Source organism: Carassius gibelio, chromosome B10 (assembly GCF_023724105.1).
Source record: "Carassius gibelio isolate Cgi1373 ecotype wild population from Czech Republic chromosome B10, carGib1.2-hapl.c, whole genome shotgun sequence".
NCBI classification, from domain to species: Eukaryota; Metazoa; Chordata; class Actinopteri; order Cypriniformes; family Cyprinidae; genus Carassius; species Carassius gibelio.
In genome coordinates, this window is record NC_068405.1 from 18,643,766 (window position 1) to 18,659,728 (window position 15,963).

Here is a 15,963-nt window from a genome sequence, read left to right on the forward strand (position 1 = left end):
ATATTTCGTAATATCACTTTCCCTCTATCACCATGTCCCTTTATGGGCTCTGTAAAAACCTTTTCATTGACTGTTTATTCTAGTAAACAATCTCTAGCAAACAAACTGGAACAACTGGACCAGATAAATACACATTGCAAGCAGAGAGAGGCTAAAATCTTTGCCTCGGGATATTTTTAAGATGGCCACCAAGTGATTTGTCTTAAAGAGACTTTGACAAAGTGCACAATGACACAACAGATGCGTCATAATAAAGTAAGCAATGTGGATTTCGAGCTTTTATTAACGTTATTTATAATACATAGTAGATACAGTGCAAACTGCTTATAAAATAAATCACATCCTAATGTCTTGAGCTGTTGTACACAGAGCTGTTTTATAACCATTTACAAGAATAAGAGAGGAATGGAGCCGGGGAGAGTGGGGAAAAAAGTGAGAGATCAGGTCATTTAAAGGCAAGGGAAGGTGCAGGGAGGCTCTGGCTACATTGGAAAGAATGAGTGAGACTAGAGGAGTGCTTCCCACAAACATCTGGAAATCATCATCACAGATGTAATCCTGGGCCGCCAAACTGCCTTTAAGCTACACGAGAACACAGAGTTCCCAATCTGCCTGTGAGCGTGCACAAACACAAACACTGACAGAGAAATCAAAATGATAAACAGCTGCAGGGGAAAGACGCCCACTAACGCCCCCACTGGAAACTGAAGGTACTGCAGGTGCCAGCACTAAACTTTAATTACTCAGAAAATCTGAAAATCCACCCACATGAATCACATCAAGTTCATCCCCCAGAACAGTGTTCTAAAAAACCTACGGACATAACATCTCTACTAACACACTATTTTGTATATAATAACTATTATAAACATTTTTATAAATTATAGCGACATCATGTTAACAAGTTAAAAAGTATCAAATGCAATACATTGGGCTTTTGATGAACGTTTATTTGTATTTATTTTATCGTTGCATTTTATGTTTTGACCCCAGCAATATAAACTACAACCTTGATCATAAAACTAAGCATTTAATATCATCTTATTAAGACATGGATCATTGGTAGATATAGAGTGACAACTGGAGTTTAAATGCATTTTAAATGAGTCTGCTTTTGCTCCTATAAAAATAATACAAGCTATTGGAACTTCAATATTATTTTGGCCATATAAATATCAACAACTGCCTCAAATTGCATATTTTGTTGCACATTTTGGGCCTCTGAATAATAAAAGGTGTTTTCAAATATAAGCTCCATACTCACCTATATCACACTAAGCAATAAAAGCACAATGTGTCTAATATGATACTCTACAAAAACGTTTTTGTCTAAAGGTTCAAAAACTTTGAACATGAAAAGGCAATTCTGTAATTTTATATATACACTATATATTTATATATGTTCAATTTCTCATTAATGCAATTATCTAATCAACCAATTACATGGCAAGACAATCTCCTGAACTCCAAACTGAATGTCAGAATGGGAAAGAAAGGTGATTTAAGCAATTTTGAGCGTGGCATGGTTGTTGGTGCCAGACGGGCCGGTCTGAGTATTTCACAATCTGCTCAGTTACTGGGATTTTCACGCACAACCATTTCTAGGGTTTGCAAAGAATGGTAAAGGGAATGGAAAACGGAAAAGCAGTCCTGTGGGCGAAAACGGCTAATTGATGCTAGAGGTCAGAGGAGAATGGGCCGACTGATTCAAGCTGATAGAAGAGCAACTTTGACTGAAATAACCACTCATTACAACCGAGGTATGCAGCAAAGCATTTGTGAAGCCACAACACACACAACCTTGAGGCGGATGGGCTACAACAGCAGAAGACCCCACCAGGTACCACTCATCTCCACTACAAATAGGAAAAAGAGGCTACAATTTGCACAAGCTCACCAAAATTGGACAGCTGAAGACTGGAAAAATGTTGCCTGGTCGGATGAGTCTCAATTTCTGTTGAGACATTCAGATTGTAGAGTCATAATTTCATGTAAACAGAATGACAACATGGATCCATCATGCCTTGTTACCACTTTGCAGGCTGCTGGTGGTGGTGTAATGGTGTGGGGAATGTTTTCTTGGCACACTTTAGGCCCCTCAGTGTCAACTGGGCATGGTTTAAATGCCATGGCCTACCTGAGCATTGTTTCTGACCATGTCCATCCCTTAATGACCACCATGTACCCTTCCTCTGATGGCTACTTCCAGCAGGATAATGCACCATGTCACAAAGCTCGAATCATTTCAAACTGGTTTCTTGAACATGACAATGAGTTCACTGTACTAAAATGGCCTCAACCTTGTTGAATCAATGACACGAAAAATTAAGACAGTTCTGAAGGCGAAAGGGGGTCAAACACAGTGTTAGTGTTATATACACATACACTCACCTAAAGGATTATTGACACCATGTCAATAATCCTTTAGGTGAGTGTATGTGTATATATATATATATATATATATATATATATATATATATATATATATATATATATATATATATATATATATATATATAAAGAATATAAATATAAAATAATAAAATATGAAAAAATAAAAAAAATAAAAAAATGTAAAAAAATATATAAAAAGAATAAGAGAATGCTTAGAGGGCCATTTTTCATAATAAATGAAAACATACATATAATTAGGCTCTAAGATTTTTTAATAAAAAAGGAAAACAAGTAATAAGAATAGAAATAGAATAGTTATGTATTTAATGAATATAATTTTCTTTGGCAGACAACACCACGCTACAGAGCCTAGCTTGTTTTGAACCCCAATATATCTTTCAAACAGAATCTGCAATGCAACCTACAAAAAGTCTTTATTGAAGTAATTATTTCCCTGATAATTGTGTAAAACTTATTTTTATTGACTGTTCAATTTTCAAGGCTTTTATAATGTTTGCACAATATTTCAAGTGGTATATTTAATGTAGACCTGATTTATTCCAGGAACTCTCACATACTATTTTATAATTTCACTGAAACTTCTCGAGGAAGTCTTGGTATGACTGCGTGTGAGAAGATGCTGCTGGAACAAAGTGTCCACCGGGATGAATGAGGATTTGAGTTCCATCAAACACTGGCAGCAGATCTCGGCTCATCTCCTCCATCCTGTCCAAACACATGCAGAGAGGGGATTGTTAACGCCGGCCCTTCGTAAAAGCACAGATGTTGGGAACAAGCACTGTGGAATCCGGTGACCAGGATGGCAAAGTGGAAATTAAAAGCAGGCTCTAGTTTTTGTTCTTTCAGAGCAAACAGCATAGCCACCAGGGCGGCACCATGACTAAAGCCCGATTCCACCGAAGGGCCCAAGATCCTTCACTGCAGTTTTCGCAGTCTCTGTACTCTCTTCCAGACCCAGGCTGCTCTCACAATCCCGCTGAGCGTTAAAACTTTGTGCCTGGACATCAGAGAACCATCAGCCCCTCTGGTCCTCATCATTACCACTGGCCGTCTTCTTAGGCTCCTGATTGGCTGATTGCATTGAAAAAGTAATAAGATCAAGGTTCAACATTATGGATTTTTCTTTTACATCAAAAATCATAAGGATAAAATCAGGATAAAGAACAAGTTCCATGAAGATATTTTGTTAAATTCCTACCGTAAATATATCAAAACTTATTTTTTGATTAGCAATATGCATTGCTTTGAAAGGTGATTTTCTCAGTATTTAGATTTTTCTAAATACACTCTCAGATTACAGATTTTCAAACAAACCTATCTCGGCCAAATATGATCCCATCCTAACAAACAATACATCAATATGTACAACTTATTTATTCAGCTTTTAGATTATATATAAATTTCAATTTCACAAAATTTACCCTTATGACTGATTTTGTGGTGACTAATGTATAAAATAGGTTTATACATTTTAATGTACTTATGATACTAGGCAACCCACAAGGTTTTGAGGTATAGCAAACATTATCAGTTTTAAACGCATTTTTTTAACGGTTTTGAATTGCAGGAACTTGATGTGGTGTGGTAATGTACAACTTCACCATCACTGGTGCAGTAATATACACCAACTCCACTTGTCTCTTTAATATTTCACTTAATGCTCCTATATTCTCCCTAAAAAAAGAGCTACCATTCTGTCGATAACCTTGAATACAGACAATTCGAAGTGGAACTGCAGCTTTGGAAATTAATATTATTAATAGTCTATCACAGCGATAATTGTCTAGCTATTGTCAAAACTCGAAAAACACAAGCAAACAGCAACAATTTGACGTAACACAAGTTATATTGTTCTGTGTCGACTTAATAATTAAAAAAAACATTCAAAATGCTAAAAAGAAACTAAACTTGACATGTTTCCGTCTTGTGCGACTGGTTTGTTACCGTGTTGAAACATAACTAATTCATAACTCTTCAGGTGTGCGTTGCATAATTTGCACATTATCGATTCCCACAAGTAGAAACAGAAATGTACTTCCGAATTTAAGCGCCAGGGGGCAAGCGTTCACTGTAGAAATGTGCGGTGTTCTTATGCCTCTTAAACGTTAGCCTCTCATAAGAAACCGAATAATGTCTCTTTAAAATGATTGCCACAAATTGTTTTACCCATTCAATTTAATTATCAAAAAAACGCATTATTATAATCAAGGGTCTCTGTGCATTGAGTATAACAGAAGCCCTGACAGCAGACAGTGACAAAAGCAGATCTTCTTTAAATCAAACTGTATGTCTAAACAGGAAAGCATCGCTGCATTTAATATGAACACACATGCTATCATTTCTGAATAAATAAAGCAATGAAAGAGACAATTATGCAAAATGATTTGGGATTCTGTGTTTTCCCATATTAACAAATGTTTGTATAAGATAAATAAATAAATACATAAAAATAAAATAAACCTTGCCTGCAAGCTTTCAAAGATTGTAAATAACCGCACAAAAAGTTTAACATAAATCTGTATGCATTCAATATTTCATGCTATCCTGGAGGGGAAAGTTCTTAATTTGGTTAGATGATTACATCTCTCTGTTGATCTCAGTGAGGTTTCTGGATGATTGTGCCTCCTGAGCACTTGACAATTAATCTAAAAATGAGCAGGAACCCTGGAGGCCTGATGCCTCTAACACTTATACTCTTACGCACCATAAAGTTTATCGGTATAATATTACTGATCCCAGTTCTGGCCAGCCAGCCAGAAATATAGATAGAACAGTAGACAGATAAAAAAATAGACAATAGAGAGAACAGTAGATAGATAGACAGAAAGATAGTACATATATTTTCCATAAATGTTTATTATTATTATTTATTTTTTTTGTAAGTGCATCTCATCCCTGAAACGAAAGAATATTTCTTCCATGTGCTGTGGAGAACACAGGCGGCAGAAACCAGCACCAAGCATATGCTTCAAGCTATAATTAAAGGAGGTTTTCAGGCGATCCAGCATGTTAACTTAAATGAATATCTGTACGAGAAAAAGAGGTTTAATTAATGAGTCTCTCTGTCTAATTTAATGTCTTGTCTGTGCATATTGAGTATATATGCTAACCAAATTCCCAGTCGTTCCCTACGGACACTCTATACTTCACTCTCCACATTAACAGATTTAAACACATCCAAAGCTATGTTCCCAGTGCCAAGAATTTCATCGCACTTTAAATGCTTCGATGTGCTCCTTCAAGGGACTTTCTGCATCAACCAACGCACCTGTTCATTACCTTTTAGTTTCTCTGTCCTCTGTCTGAACTGCTGTTCTCTTTAATATTCACCATGATCAAACAGTGAGATGAGTCACAAATAAGACCAAATAAATAAAACAGGCCCTTAGGCCAGCCTTCCTTTCAGTGCTGTTTAAGTGATTTATGCTTGAATGTGGCTTGTTAGCGGCAGGTGAGGGTGCTCCATTCTCACTCTTTGCAGCAGGAAGTAACCCCTGCAGGAAACGTCAGTGCGGAATACAGATGAGATGAAGGATATATGCACAGAAACACACACGAAACTGGAGCGTGAGCACATTTGCCCCCACAATTGCTCACAAACAAGCACACGTATGGTCATGTTATAAGTGGACCGTTGGATCAGAATGGCATGGATTGCATCAGTACTGGGATGAGTAACCGTGTCAGTGTCACCCATAAAATTCGGTACACAAACAACAACAGGCGCTTTACAGAAACAGTGTGCAAAATGAAACTCTAAAAAAATAAGTGTCAGGGAACAGAGCCCAATTTTTTACAAAATGTTGTTGGTGCACCTGTTTGCGCAACCCTGTTACAAAAGTTGAGTTATATATATATATATATATATATATATATATATATATATATATATATATATATATATAAATGAAATAGAAGGTTTTAAATATGGTAGAATTTAAGTTTTTATTAGTATTATTATTATTTTCTTTATCAGAGCAACTCTGGCAACAAAGAAAAGATCAGAACAGATTGGAAGAGACTCAGCATTACATCACTTGCTCACCAGTGATCCTCAGAAGTGGATGGGTGCCGTCAGAGTCCAAACAGCTGATAAAAACATCACAATAATCCACAACATGACTCCAGTCCATTGTTTTTAACTTCAAACTGTCACTTCCGGCCTTTTTCATTTATCCATAATATTGCTTTCTTTGGTGAAAAAGTTGTCTCTCCTGAATCAAGAGAGAAATATGCACAGATCTAGCACTGTTTTACAAGCAAAACAGTCGAAAGCTGTCTTAAACAAATATGTCAAACATGTCACTTTTTCATGTGAAGGAAGCATTATTATGGACTCATATTTTGGCCAGAAGCGACAGGTTAAAGTTTAAAATCCAACAGCGCATGCCTAAATGACACACATGTGAACTCTGAATAGCTTTGAATATCACATATCATGATACTCCCCTCATATCAAGTTCTAAACTGTCCATTCCCTTACAATATTGACACATAAATGCAGTTAAAGTGCATTATAAGAAATGTAGGAATATCATATATCAGGTAATGTGTCAGTAAAGATAAAGGCTCTATAGAGAAGGACATTATACTGCATGCAGGAAAGGAAAGTATAACAATAGATTGTATTAATATCTTAGTTCCAGGCTGTGGATCTGTTATTTTACAATAGTGATATATCATAGATCATAACCAGCAAATCTGTCATTTGTATGTTGTTGTAACTGCATAAGCGCACTGCAATCACAAAGCCTCTTTATCATAAACCGAAGTCATATCATCTCTGAGCTTTAAAGCATGGATGAAATCTCTTTCAGCAGGCAGCATGCAACCTGTAATATTCTGCTCACAAATAGCTGGGATTTGCTTCTTTGCATTGTAGCCATCGTTGTGGGTGGGATGTGCTGATTCCCATTCCCTGCAGCTATTCTGACCAAATATTTATGCCTCTGCTGAGTGACCTCTGTGTTTGCTTCATACCAGCTCAGTTCAGAAAGCTTTAGAGCAGCTTATCAGTAGCGTTCCATGCAATAAAATTTGGACAATTTGTGCCACAGACCATCGATAAACATAATAATAGCATTCAGACCACATCATTGTGGTTTTCTGTTGTAAGTGCATTACCGTAAATGTGTTTCCTGTTTTACTGTCTGTAATATTAAATAGCATGCCACACATTTCCATAGAGTTTATCCCTAAAATGAACTATTTAAAGCAACTAGTTCTGGAATTATATGTTGCTGTTTTCTTTTTATTATTATTATTATTATTATTATTATTATTATTATTATTATTATTATTATTATTATTATATCTTCCATAGACTAATAATAAAGATAATAGCATGTTTTTATCTCAAAATTCTAAATGTGCAATTCAGTTTTTTTCCCTCACCACAGAATAAAAAAATATAAAAGGTAATTGTGACTTTATCTCACAATTATGACTATTCTTTTAATATTTTGCAATTCAGAAAAATGTACAATTTTTATATATATTCACTTTTTTTCTCCCATGTCCCCAAACTGCCATAATTGGTTTAGCTTAAATATTATTTATACATTTATAAATACTATTTCAATTTATAGGACCAGTTCACACCCAAAATTAATACTGCATTATTTACTTACCCTTGTGTCGTTCCAAACCCTGCATGATCTTTATTCCTCTCTGCAACACAAAAGGAAAAATAAATGATGCAGTTGTACTGGTACATAACAAATCATTCTGAATTGATTCATTGATTCACAGATCTGATTCATCATAAAAAGATTACATTTAAAAGAACATACAATAACCAATAATATGTATGCAGATGACTCCCTGCTTGAGCGTTTGAATAGTGTGACTCTGTCTGAATACATGGCAAGTGTGTTACACTGATAATTAGGACCATTTTAAAGTCTTCCCAGAGGACATGGCAATTAGCGCTAACCATTACATGGCTATTTATAGTGTAATATTCTGTCTGCATTAAAGAATGGCAGTGAAACCGGCAGTAAAGAAGAAAGGTGAAAAGGTTAAAAGAATGAGATCTTTTTTTGTTTTTATGACAGTGCAATCAAGAGAGTGCAAAGATGGGTCAGAATGGATAAATGATCAATTTCACAAGTAATTTTATCAGAGGTTTCTCTTCGTGAGCGTCGCTTATGTTCCAGAATGTTATGTGGCTGTGCAATTGTAATGTGAGAGACAGTAACGATCAGAATCATTGAACTGACTGAATGTTCAGACATGTGAACAGAAAAGCAGAAATAAGCTTGGCTTGATCCAGGATACATTTTTCTCTATATATACTGTATATATATATATATATATATATATATATATATATATATATATATATATATACCCACTGCTGAGAAGATGTGTAGTCTACAGAGAGTTAGCAGGTGTCAGATATCCAGAAGTCAATAGATGTGAAATGTTCTGCGATGAAGAGACGTTGAACTTGCATTCAAATTTCAGTTCTCTCCAATTGCTGCAGCGTGTGTATGTGCCCACTTACACACACACACACCAACACACGTTTCTTCCCTCTCATCAACTTCATCTGCATACATGATGTACACAGACAGTCTGGACTGACTGTCACTTCCCATTAGGATCAGTCTCTCTCCCTCTCTGCCCTCTATTTCCATTCACACCTGGCCAAAAGATCTCACTACTGGCACCTCTGGACAAAACCTCGGTTATAAGTTATACCATTACTTATAATAATAGCTTATTTGATATTAACATGTCTCTTTATCAATACTGGTACGACCTTTCTGATTGGAATTAACATGGCCATATACTCAAAGGACACACAGCACTTGAAAGGGATTTCAGTTATTGGACAATATTCAGGAATTGTTTTAACAATAAATCATGCTTACAATGTATTTAAACAATTATCATTTAAAGATTAAGTGATGCAAAGTGAAAGTAACATTTTTTGGAATTATTAAGCAGCACAACTGTTTTTAACATTGATAAAAATAATAAATATTTCTTGAGTAGCAAATAAGCATAATAGAATGATTCCAGAAGGATCATGTGACACTGAAGACTGGAGTTATGATGTACTGATATGATGTATGATAATACTGATCGAAAGCACACATAAATGATTTCAGATTTCCAAAGTGCAGCTGAGAACACAAATATGCTACAATGTATGAGCCTTAAATGAAGAGAAATATGCCTAACATATGTCATAGAGTTTCTAAGACCCCAGACTTCTGAAATATGAACATTTAAGTGGATGACTAGGGGTGCATATCTAATTCACATGCACTTAGCTGAGGAGAGAGAAAAAAGTCTGAATCAAGAGAAGGATTACAGCTGGTACTCAGTGATCCAAATACTTGAATTATTTAAAGAAGTGGAATCTTCATTAATATATTATTGTATATGCCTTAGTGCGGACAAGCTTGGAGAAGTAAAGGAGAGAGTTAGAGTGGAGTGAGCGAGAGGGGTTTGATTATTGACAGTGCAGTTGTTAATACACAGAGAAAGAGGGAGAGATCTGAAAGGCAATAAGTACTTTTATCTCTTCCACTGTTTATTTTCTCCCACAAAACAGAATAAAGTATCCTTGCTTGACTCTCCTCCACTGCAGTGACTGCATTCATCTCATACTGGACAACACAGGCTTTTTCTGGGAAAAACAGAGACGTGGATCAGAAAAGAAAAGAATAAGTCAGGTGCATTTTAAAATGTCCAGGAAGAAATAAGAGGAGAAGAAAATAGGAAATGGATTGTGAGATGTAACAAAAGAGGAATTAGGCCTACAGGCAGATAAATACATAAAGGAGGATGCAAGGGAAAAAAAAGCTCATGTTTTCCATATTCCGACCAGCAGCGACCAACTGCTTGGTCTCCATGTCAGCTTCATTTGTTTGGAAGCCCCGCCCACAGTGAAATTTGTAGGCTATTGGTCGATGACATCTGCTCCATCACCTTTAATGCACAAGATGCAATATTAGCTGACATATATTTAATAATCTCCACTGGCCTGTAATCAATACGCTTGTACAGTATGATCAATCTCTCAGTCAATGCTGAAGAGAATAAGGTAAGTGCATCTATCTGCCCTTCATTATGTTCTTTTATTTCCTTTGTAGGAGGTAGGAAAGATATAATTAACAGATTGACCACAAAACCATATCATAGTTGCTCCTACACATTACATGCAAAACATTACACAGTTTTAATTATAAACAGAGGCAGAATCATGAGATTCCCCGATGACTCCTGCTGAAGCGGTAAAGTCAATATGTTGCCTACAGTTCATATTTTAGTTAAGAATTTAGTTGCATTTGCATAATCAATCACACCAGCCTCTACACTCTCCATACAAACTCTCAAAGCAGAATCTAAAAAATTCCTACTCTCTTTTCACGTGTAAAATTGATCCAGAAGTTTCTTTTGGCACGGTGAGCTTAAGAGCAGAGGAAGTAGAGAATGTAATTTGCTGTACCATCTGCTCTGCTGTATGTTTATGTGTGAGTGTTATAACAGGAACAGGACAGATGCTATACAAGACAATAATACAAGACCAGTAATAAAAAAGGATGTGTCAAGGTTTACGTTTTATCACACAATTAATTGCATTTAATTAATTTTTAACAAAAGTAAATTATCGAAAGAAAGTTTTCCGCTTTCAAAGCTCCACAAATATCGATGATCATTTCAATAATAAATGATTTAAAATAAATTAAAATGAATCACAAATTATATTTAACAAGCAAAATTTGTGTTCAAACAGATTCTTTAATGGCTTTTCTTTCTTATTTATTTATTTTTTTTAGAGGCGGGATGAATGCAGGACTGGCTTACCTCACAAAATAGTAGGCCTAAACCAACAAACAAAAATAGTGGTAAAATTTTCATTCATCCATTTTTTAAACTTGTAAAACTCGTAATGCGTATCTTTCTCTACAAACGTCCTGTCAGTGACTACACCGATTTACATCCCACAGCTCTTTTTATTTGATTCATTAAATGGAATCGGAGTCTTTAATTTGTGAACCAGACTACACTGGTCTTGCTGTATATTTTTGATTCAGTCAAAAAAAAATAAAAATAAAAAACACCTCTCATAAGAATCACTTGATCGTGAGTCACACTACACTGTTGCGAAGAACTGTACATTTGTGATTCCCTAATAATTGTTTATCCTAATCCTTATACGTAAGATTATATACTGTGAAGATTAGCATTGAATTCAATGTATATATATATATATATATATATATATATATATATATATATATATTTTTTTTTTTTGTGCAAGTGAGACTCACATATGCCTGTAGTTTAACTTAAAAAGCTGAATGCGTTAACAGTGGAAGAAATGTGAATGTTTTTATCAGCAGCAGCCCTCATTACAATTCAAGCATTCTAGAGGTGTTTATCATGTGTGAAGCTCAGCCCAGAGTTGAGTTTTGTAAGATTCACAATGGATAGACAGCTCAATACATCACCTCTGTCAAAAAAAAAAAAAAAAAAACCCTGTTTGCAAAAGACAGCTCTACTTCAGATTACTAATTCAAACTGAATTTCTCAGCAGAGACAAGACTAGATATGAAAAATCAACAAAATGACAGCGTTCTTTTATATCAAACGTTTGAGGAAGTGATGCAAAGAGCATCACTTCCTCAAGGACTGAAGAAGGACTGAAGAACTGAAGAATCGCAAAGAAGAAAGGTGGGGGAAGTGAAAAGTGACAGTAATGTAGCCTATATCTGGGCCGCTGAATTCAGGTGTGATGGGAACGCTGCTGTTAGTCTGGCTTATAAAAATAAAAAAAGTATATATTATAATGACCATTCTGTGTGAAAGAGAGAGATAATTTGAATGAGTGATAGAGAGTATTTTCTACATAATAGACAACAAGGCTGCATCGAAATCTAAGACCTTTCCTGACCTCATCCTACATTCTTCCATGACCGATTGATTCCCTTTGGACAGAAATCATGGAGTGGTATGGGCTTCAATCATTATGAACTAGCAAAAAATGTCTCATTTAACAAAAAATGTTATCATTTCAAGGCCAAATACACATCTGCTCAGTGACTAGCAGTGAACCTTGGTCTAAAAGTATATGCCTAAAGCAAAGTGCAAGAAGAAAAGGATAAAAAAATGAAAACGATAACCTTGACGAGAGATGTGTGATTGCGCTATTTATATTTAGTCTATTTATACATCACTGTTGCACACCCAAACACACACAGTGTCACAGCTGTCTGAGACAGCGAATTTAATTACACTGAATTAAACAGAGCACATTGATCAGAAGGCATTTAATGTCAAGACTTTGTTCGGCTACCGCAGAGACACCAATATCTTGTCTTTTAAGCATACAGGAGTGTAAACACCCATCAGAACAGACTCTTTGATTTCACAAAATTGCGCAGCTTGCTGAGGAGCTATTTCTATTACTTTTCTAAATGATTGGACTGTCTTTTTTTCTTTTGCCTGGCAGACAATAAAACAGAATACAAAATATAAACTTGCATCTATATAGTAGCTTATACTGCTTTATGGAAGCCCGTTTCCACCACTAAATAAAAAATAAAAAGGTAATTTTATCTCACTTTTCTTTTCTTGCAATTGTGAGTTTACATTCCTATCTGGATGAAAAGAGGAGAAAACAGTATTGAACCGGGACTAACATATATTCACCTATTTTTAAACTACTCATGACCACCTTTACTAGAATGTATCATGTTTTATTGTAGGTTTGTTTATTGTGTAACATTTTGTCTAATTTGTTGTAGAATTTATATTAGATTAAGGGAATAGATTTTTCCCTATAGATTTATATTAGGCTACAACTGTGACATGTTGTAGCTATTGGTTCTAAATGTGTAGGCAGTTGTTTATTCATAACAAATGTTATATTGATTAATTTAAAAATAGTCATTATTAGCCTGGTAATTATTTATAGGCTAGTATTATTATAATAAATGCTACAGTTAAGAACAATGGTACATGCTTCAGATATTCCAAAAGATGGCATAGATTAAATCATCAAGAGAAACAAATAAACAATATAAATATAAGAAAATGTTAAATTAGATTGACTTACCATGGCACGATGAATTAGAACATTGTCAAAGCCTATAAGTGTCAAAACAATATAAAACACACACACACACACACACACACGCACACACACACACACATATATCCTATGTAAACAAGTAATTGTTCCCTATGATGTTACTTTATTGAACCAACTTTGCATAGATTATAACACCTCTGACATTCTGACATTCTAACTCCCAATTTTCACCTTAGAACTGTTGCATCAGAATTGTGAGATGTAAATTCGCAATTGCAAGAAAAAAAAAATCATAATTGTTAGATGAAGTCACAATTACCTTTTTTATTTTCATTCAGTGGCGGAAACAAGTTTCCATTTTATTTAGCCAAAACTATACTTAGATACCCATTTGGTGCTAAATGTCATCATCAGAAAGAGGGTTTGAGTGCTGCCCAATTTGACCAAGTCTAAAAAAACTGCAAAATGGCAATGAAAACTACAGAACATGAAGTTACAGCAATAATGGATGTGCACTTTCTACCATTAAAACTGCTCAAACTTGAGTTTGGACATTTGGAGAACTCTGGATGAAAAAGAAGCAGTACATCACATCATCAATGTCACTATTAACAATCCAAAAGGGGGCTAAAAATATAAACAAGCATTAAAATAATACAAACAACTCAAGATTGTTTTTATTCACCCCCTAAAGTGTTTTTCTTTGAAGAATCTTAGTTCCCATCTGGACAATTCAGGATATATTAGGTAGCCTGATTTTTACACTTTCTACACCCTAAAGATAACAATTATCAAATCTTATAACTACAAGTCTATTATCCTCAATCCTCATCCAGTAATTCAGGAACAAGTCATGAGGCCTTTCAAATATTGCCTCCTGTCGATAATGGTGGTTAAAGAACAATCTGGTTCTTCAAGTGAACATGATTTCTTGATAAAGACAAAGTGATGCAAGGAACCATTGAATAAGGTCACCGTGATTTTACCAAGTAAGACATGTTCCTGGATCAACATCTGATGATGATCCTGGATCAACATTATTGTCCAAAAATATAGACTTAACCCAATCCCTATACCCCCAAACCTAAACCTACCCATAATTTATTCTTAAAATCAATGGGAAATTATAGCTAACTAACAATGGTGTAGAAACACCTAACCCTGATTGTAAGCCTAAAACAGATATTTCCTGAAAAGTTATATCTCAATTCTGATTGGTTGTTTTGTAATGTTGTTCCAGGATCAACAAGGATGTTGATCAAGGAACAAGTTGTACTTGGTGAAATCCCGCTCGCCATTGAATAACCTTCTCATCTAGTTTGTAGTGATTCAAATCCCAGTTCAGACACTTCTTTTTCCGCACTCTTGCTCTCCATCTAAGCAGCCCATATGGTGATAAGTGTGTCAACTGGGCTTGTGCCGGTGGAAGGCAACAGAGAAATGGGACACGCAATCCTTCTCAGTCCAACCCTCGGTGCCTGCTGTTGAGTTTTGGGTCGTGAGCTGGCCGCCGTCCCTTCACACATGGTGGGCTGTGGGGTGAATCAGAAATTCACACGGTCACAGAGCTTCCAGCAAACAACCCAGCTGACTAAACACTCACACAAGGTCACGGTATCAGTGCTACCACCTGAGGGCCAGAAAAGCTATGGATGGAAAGAAGGTATGACAGGGTCACAAAGCAAGAACTTTTTCACATCTTAAAAGTATGTGAGACTGACTTAGGTTTTCTTTAAAATGGCATATTACCACACTATGTATAGCCATTGCATGTGAAAACACAGTATGCTTGGGACGACCTTGTTCATTTGCTTAAATGTACATAAAATCAGAACACTCTAAGTGGGATATTGTATTCGATAATGAAATGCAATTAACCACTACTCAATGGCATAACAGACAGCATTTTGGTTTGTAAACACCTATAGAAACTAGCTTTCAAGACATCTGTCTGGTCTGAATAATTTTCAAGGTTTTCGACATGTGACAAATGAACCAGACGCAATGTCCATTTGCTTCTTGACTCATTACTTGTTTGGATTGGCAGAAACAACTTAACGTTGAACTAAAATGCAAAATAACTGGATGAGAATATGCCTACACTAGAAATCCACTGCAAACATAACTTTAGATTAAATGATGTGAAGAGAGTCCAAGACACAATAAAATCTCAGCTGTATGGGCTTATTATTATGATGACCACAGCTATCTTTCTGAGAGTGAGTCTGTGGGTGTGTGTGCTTGTAGGGGTGACAATGTGTCAAGCTGAATGCATAATTCAGGTGGACCGTCTTCAGTGATGATGGGGGAAGCAACGGGCAGGTCAACACAGACTGAAACATGACAGGAAAGTAATACAGTAGCAAAGCATATTTTTCCAGTCTGACAGGCCAAAGTTTCTTTGTGTGTGCAGTTACATGTCAGGAATATTTGATGTGCCTGTAAAGCAGTGTTTAAGGTGAAGGTGGACTAGATGACTGGAAGTGGGAGAATAA

At 35.6% G+C, this 15,963-nt stretch overlaps 1 pseudogene; it reads right to left on the bottom strand.

Moving 5' to 3' along the window:
• Nucleotides 1-2,824: 2,824 nt before the first annotated feature.
• Nucleotides 2,825-9,017, bottom strand: LOC127966112 (esterase OVCA2-like; annotated as a pseudogene).
• Between the last annotated feature and the right edge of the window lie 6,946 nt (nt 9,018-15,963).